Below are 7,478 nucleotides of genomic sequence, written 5' to 3'. Positions count from 1 at the left end.
AATGCTTTATCTTTGGACCTTCATGCCAAAGAATAGGTTCATATTCTCCTTCAGGCTCAGAAAACAACAGCAAATTGAATTTTCAGCCATTCACATTTGCTTAGTGCCTCGGTGCTTCTGGGAATGGAGAGTAGTGAGTCCTTGTCTTTGCCTCCAAGTAGCTTGCAGTTTAGTTTGGGAGAGAGATGAAAAGTGTACCTAGAATAAAATAAGAATGGATTGAACATGGCACTAATTTCAGGAGTTCTGTTTTCTTGTACAAGCCAGGCCTACAATAAGCAACCATGTCTATGGGACCTGTGGTTGGCATTGAACCTGGCATCACCTACTCATGTGTGGGTGTCTTCCAGCATGGGAAAGTGGAGATAATTGCCAACAATCAGGCGAACTGAACAACTCTGAGCTGTGTCACCTTTACTGATACCGAACAATTGATCAGTGATGCTGTGAAGAATCAAGTTGCAATGAATCCCACCAACACGGGTTTGATGTCAAGTGTCTGATTGAATGTAGATTTGATGAGGCTGTTGTCTGGTCTGATATGAAGCATTGGCCTCTGTGGTGGTGATGGTGCAGACAAGCCCAAGGTCCAAGTACAATACAAGGGTGAGACCAAGAGCTTCTATCCAGAGGAAGTATCCTCTATGGTTCTGACAAAGATGAAGGAAACTGCAGAAGCCTACCTTGGGAAGACTGCTCTGATGCTGTTGTCACAGTACCAGCTTTTTTGAATGACTCTCAGCATCAGGCCACCAAAGATGCTGGTACCACCACTGGCCTCAACGTACTCAGAATCATCAGTGAGCCAACTGCTGCTGCTGTTGCTTACGGCTTAGACAAAAAGGTTGGTGCTGAAAGAAACGTGTTGATCTTTGACTTAGGAGATGGCACTTTTGATGTGTCAATCCTCACTATTGAAGATAGACTCTTCAAGGCCAAATCAACAGCTAGAGATACTCACTTAGGTGGAGAAGACTTTGACAACTGAATAGTTAACCATTTTATTGCTGAGTTCAAGTGCAAGCATAAGAAGGACATCAGTGAGAACAAGAGAGCTGTCCGCCGCTTCCATATTGCTTGTGAACAAGCTAAGTACACCCTCTCTTCCAGCACCCAGGCCACTACTGAGATTGATTCTCTCTATGAAGGAATTGACTTCTATACCTCCATTACCCATGCCTGGTTTGAAGAACTGAATGCCTACCTGTTCCATGGCACTTTGGACCCTGTGGAGAAAGCCCTCAGGGATGCCAAGCTAGACGAGTCACAGATCCATGATATTGTTCTGGTGGGCAGTTCTACTCAAATTCCCAAGATTCAGAAACTCCTCCAGAACTTCTTCAATGGAAACGAACTGAACAAGAGCATCGACCCTGATGAGGCTGTTGCTTATGTTGCAGCTGTCCAGGCAGCCATCCTGTCTGGAGACAAATCTGAAAACATTCAAGATTTGCTGCTCTTGGATGTCACTCCTCTTTCCCTTGGTACTGAAACTGCTGGTAGAGTCATGACTGTCTTCATCAAGAGCAATACCACAATTCCCACCAAGCAGATGCAGACCTTCACTACCTATTCCAACAGCCAGCTGGGTGTTCTCATTCAGTTTTAAGAAGGTGAGTGTGCCATGACCAAAAGTAACAAACTTCTTGGCAACTTTGAACTCATCGTGATACCTACTGTCCCCTGTGGTGTGCTTCAGATTGAAGTCACCTTTGACATCAATGCCAATGGCATCTTCAATGTTGCTGCTGTGGATAAGAGCACAGGAAAAGAGAACAAGATCACCATCACTAACGACAAGGGTCGTTTGACCAAAGAAGTCATTGAGCTCATGGTCCAGGAAGCCAAAAAGTACAAAGCTGAAGATGAGAAGCAGACAGACAAGGTATCCTCCAAGAATTCACTTGAATCTTATGCATTTAAGATGAAAACAACAGTTGAAGATGAGAAACTTCAAGGCAAGATCAATGATGAGGACAAACAGAAGATTCTTGATAAATGTAATGAAATCATCAACTGACTCGACAAGAATCAGACTGCAGAGAAGGAAGAATTTGAACATCAGCAGAAGGAACTGGAGAAAGTCTGCAACCCTGTCATTAAAAAGCTGTACCAGAGTACAGGAGGCATGCAGGAGGAATGCCCGGGGGCTCCCCTGGTGTGGAGCACCTCCTTCTGGCGGTGCCTCTTCTGGACCCTCTATTGAAGAGGGTGATTAAATCAATCAGCATACATACCTTAGCATTGTTCCACAGTAAAAAATTGAAGGGCCCAAATCTGTAGCACATTCTGTGGCAGTTCAGCTGCTATTCAAAATTCCTGGTCATTCTCAATACTTGACTGCGGAATATGTGTACAGGGAGAGGACGTAACATTGCACTTTATATTAGCATTGTATCGCAAGTGGAAAATGCAATGTATTAAATGAAACTATTTAAAAGTGGCAAAAAATAAAATAAGAATGAAATTTTAAGTGATATTAAATGGCAGAAAGGGTATCACATAATAGGAAGTATATCATTATTTGCCAAAAGGGTAAAAGGTTAGTGAGTGCTGGAGTTATTTAGGGAAGAGAGAAACAGTTCTCAGATGGGGTGGTCAGAAAAACCTTCCAGATGGAAGTGAATCTGGCTGGATCAGGATAAATGGTAGATTTGAATAGGAAAGAGATATGCAGCATGAGCAGAGTGGGCCCCAGCCGGAAGGGTAAGGAAGGCAAAGCTGGTCTGTCTTTCTCTTTTATGCTATTGCAATGTGTTACTTATTCAAAGGTCTGCTGGCTAATTGGTCATATACGACTGCTTTCTCTTACTGGGGTCCTCTCATTCTCCACAGCCACCAAAAGGTTATTGAGTCATACATTCATAGATTACCTAACTCATAAAACCTATTTGGTATTTTACTATGTTTCGTTGCATAATATTCATTTTTATATGGTTACACAGACCCCTCTGCTCATTGAAACTTCTCTCTAGTATTTCATCTCCAGGGTGTCAACTAGAAAATTAAATTAATTTATCTTTACTAAAATAATAAATGAGAAACTGAAGGGAAGTCCAGGAAAACATATCAACTATTTCCCCAGTTTAGGTCATAAAGGCCAAGGAGACACTTCTAAGGGAGGCTGGGAGAAAGCCTCCAGCCACATCAAGAGGGCCATGTCTCCATGAAGAATGAGTCCTTAGCAACAGGAGATGTATTCTCCACTCTAACAGTGTAAAAGGCTTATTTTTCACTTCATCGCCTTTCTGTTTGTCCTAGTCCTTCTAACACCTGACCAAAGATATACACTGCCTGAATCTGTCAAAACAACTATGACTTCCCAGTGCTCATAAGGGAAGAGACCTTTTGATCCTCTATAATCAGTAGATTTTTCATTATCTCTCCAACCTCCATTGCCATGTCTCATGATACTCATTGCCAACACTGGCAATTTCATTCACTCTTTTCATCATGCATTTTGTATTTTCCTGCCTTAGCATTTTACTCATTTGTCCCATATTGTATGCAAGTCCTTTGTTGTCCATTTTTATCTTCCCAAATCCATCCAAGCAGACCCAGATGAAGTCCAGAGATTTCCCAGATAGAGGTGGTTCTTCTACCCTCTACACACTTGATGTGTAGAGGTACTGGCTGTTACCACATGTGACTGAATTGATTGCATACCTATACTTACATATTTGTAGTATAGCATTTGAAGAGTCATCCGTCATCTAAGGGTGTGCTACTGGAATAGGGTAGAACTTTAGTCATATGGGCTGGGATCAGTTTTCTCTGGAACTCTTAGATTCAGAGGATGGACTGGGAAAATCTCAGTGGGGCACCAAATCTGTTTTATAGGGCCAGGCAGGAATTAGTTGAGGATACAAAGAAGGTCCCATTTCTCGACCACATCAAATCTTCCTCACCCACTTGATTGCCTCAAATCAAGAATTTTCCACAGCAGTAGTAGTAGCAGAACACATCTCAGATGCACTTCTTGCACCATGTTGTGCAGAATAAAGAGAGGTGCCTATATTTGCCAGCTTAGGAAGTGTGTCAAATGCAAGCATACAACCTCCTAAAAAATCACAGCCCTTTGTAGGGCTGTAATGGACACTGTACTTTTCTGTGAGGAGGGTATGATTGAATTAATATGAGCCTCAAACTATTTCAAACCATTTGACAAAGAAACGTCTCTGTTCTTAAAATCCCCAATCCCAGCACAGGTTTAATAGCAGATTAAGCAGTTCAGTCTGCCTGGGCCTGAACTACTAAAACATTTGTAATATTCAGTGGAAGGCTCCAGTGATCAAAGATGGCTGCAAAGCCACCTGTTCCCTCAGGTAACAATTCAACCACCAGAAACATGTTCCAATGATGAGCAGCATGTTTAAAAGACAAACTCAAGTGTGACTCAAAGCTAATATATATCAATCACCATTAAAACCTTTTGGAATACAGCTCTCATTTCCACAGCTCCTCATGTCAAATACCAATGAGCATGTCATATGTTATTATTCTCCAGAATCTTAAGAGAATGAAGATATCAACGACCATTTAGATAGGCACAGAAATGCTACTAATGTGGTTGAAAGCATAATCTACCCAAATGGCAGTTTTGTCTTTTAAGGCATCCTTAAATCTGTCCCAGTTATATCATACAATTACTCAGTTTAATAATAAATATCTTTATAGCTGAGGGAGGAAGAGAAGAGATTAAGTGATGCAGGGGAGGGGAAAACGGAATGTCTTCCATGCTGAGATACTTCGCCTTGAGAATCAACAAGGTTAGGAAGAAAACAGGAAGGCAATTCTAGTTACAGGGACCTGCAGAACAACCGGCTTAACCCTGAACTGGAGACTTTGTCAGCATGAGCAGGTGGGGAGTTTTCAAATATGGAGGGAATTCTGGTAAAATAAAGTAAAATTTAACCTAGAAAATGGACTTAGCATAGGTCCTGATAATACTGGAAACCACAGAAAAATGTGTTACAATAATTCATAGGGTCCAGTTGTACTTGATCAAATGATTAAGAATATTCCATCTGCTTTCTAAATGTTCCCACCTTCCACTAATTCCTGTGAAATTTTGCCATTTCAGTCAAGCTGAAATTTATTAGCACCCACTTATGGTGATTTACATGCAGAGTGATTTGCACATCTCTTTCCTGGGCTATTTGCATGCCTTTATTAGGAATGCAGCTTATTTGGGGCATATTTGATTTATAAGCATTTGGCAAGCCAGCCCTTCTATTCTGTTTTCTTTTTGATTTATGCAGGGCCAGAGTTATATTTCTGAGGCTCATTCATTCCCTAGGAAATTAATTTTTTTAAACTAAAGTCTTCCCATTTGGTTAGGAATTTGCAACAAATCCAATTCAATCTCCTTTACTGTGCTACAACAAAAACAGTTGTTGGAATTGGGACTTCCCTTTGCTACAATTTGAATTAGATGGAATTTGTACACAGTGACTGTGGACTCACCATTATATGTCTATATTTTCTTACTATTACTCAAGACTGTTTTCTTGTTATAGTATCTTGAAATGCAGAGAGATCACTTTTTAGCACAATTTCCTTCAGGCAGTGTCCCCCAGTTTTGCCTCTCTTTCTCCCTTTTCCACCATTAAAGGACCATTGCTCACTGGCCTGCCCTTAGCTGTCAAGAGGAAAATGATCTGATAAAATTATATAGTCAGAGTGAGAATGACACCCGCCTCCAAGAGGCAGCTGGGATTTGAAATAGGACACTTAGAGAAACAAAGCCCTAATTGTAACTTCATAATTTATAATGAACAGCTCACAAGCATTATCTAATTTGATTCTTAAAACATTCTTCAAGTTAACTATTAGATATATTTCAGTTTTACATCTGCGGAACCTGTAGCTTGGGAAAAATAGGTAATTTAGAGGAAGATAGCTTGTGGTGGGGTGACCCAAGCCTGGTCACCCAAGTAGGAATTTCATGCACTCCCCACTCCTGCCCATTCCTTAGTGTTAAGAGATGATGCACTAATACTGGAGTTTTAAGACCTCAGGCAGGCTGCAGGATGGGTTTTTCTTCTGGTATGGGAAGGTTTCTTCTATCTTTCAAGCCAAATTACCTGATGACTTCCTATTTTGCCCAAAAGTAAGTAAGGTTGAGGAAGAAAAAAACACATTAGGAAAAAGTTGGGTGAAATTAAAGAGGAATTTTAATATAAGAGATCTTATGAGGCTTCACGCCCACACATAACAGTCCACAGCAGGTCATTCCCATCAACTTCAACAATCAGCCAATTTCCATTTTTAGTCCATCACTGTTCAGCGACCTTGTCTTGTGGCCCAGCTGGACAATATTATAGGAGAAACAGGAACAGCGCTGGCCTAATTATACAATTACATATTCATTTACCCCCTAGAGAGCCTAAGACTTTTCTGAGAGCCAAACAAAAAGTGGTTGGCTGGAAACTCATTTCTAAAGATTGTCTCACCCCAAGGCACAGAACCTTCTGCATATATGGTACACACAATTATCAGCTGAGTTGCGCCGGTGGATGCCATGAGAGGAAAAAAAATGTATAGAAGATATTTAAAATTCACAAAATGTAACCAGGTTTAGAAATTTATCATCAAGTATGTATCATTTAGCAAGTTAAGTCCTATCATGGCAAGCCTCTTCACACCCTGAGTGCGTCCACACATTTTCCATTTGAATAAGTCATCATCAGGACTGTCTTCTATTCTCTTGCTCTGCTATTTTTCTCTTTTAGGATATTAGTGGATAAGGCATGGTAAGAAATCGTGGCTTCCAAGAAACAGAGAGAGAGAGAGAGAGAGAGAGAGAGAGAGAGAGAGAGAGAGAGAGAAACCCTCTACAGAGCAGTCCCTTCCTGCATTTATCTATTTTAAATGCTCACTAGATCATGACTGGTTGCCCAAACTGTCTTTCTGGTTACCATCCTTAGTAGAAGTTGGCAAACTTTTTGTGTAAAGAGGCAGAGAGTAAATATTTTAAACTTTGTAGACCACCTGTTCTGTTTCAACTACTCAATTCTATTGCTATAGCACAAAAATGTCCATAGAAAATATGTAAATGAATGGGTATGGCTGTGTTGCAAAAATGGACAGTAGGCTGAATTTGGCCCATAGACTGTAGTTTGCCAACCCCTGTTCTATGGAGTTCACAGGGGGTTGAAATGTGGGCAAACGGTAGGTCATGGTTTCTTTCCTGTCGTCTCCATTTTCCAAAATGGTTATAATGTACTATCTGAAGGAGTTTAATGAGTTTAGTACTTTTCATAGTAACTCTGAAATTTGATTCGAAAATGGCTTATCAGAGAGGTAAACAAACATAACATTTTACCATTTCATTGAGTAAATCCCAAACGTCTTCAAGGAAAAAAGTCCAATCATCAACTTTTCTTTTTTTTGGTCATTCAGTTGATAAAAAGTTGGGCCCATAACACAAAAATTGCTTTCACATTTCTTGTATGCACATGGCTCTTACTCATGTC

At 40.6% G+C, this 7,478-nt stretch overlaps 1 pseudogene; it reads left to right on the top strand.

Moving 5' to 3' along the window:
• The first annotated feature begins 284 nt into the window (after positions 1-284).
• On the top strand, positions 285-2,219 carry LOC119511518 (annotated as a pseudogene).
• The last annotated feature ends 5,259 nt before the right edge of the window (positions 2,220-7,478 follow it).

This window comes from Choloepus didactylus, chromosome 16 (genome assembly GCF_015220235.1).
Source record: "Choloepus didactylus isolate mChoDid1 chromosome 16, mChoDid1.pri, whole genome shotgun sequence".
Classification (NCBI taxonomy): Eukaryota; Metazoa; Chordata; class Mammalia; order Pilosa; family Megalonychidae; genus Choloepus; species Choloepus didactylus.
Note: the sequence above shows the minus strand (reverse complement) of the source record. Positions and strands in the feature narration are given on the sequence as shown.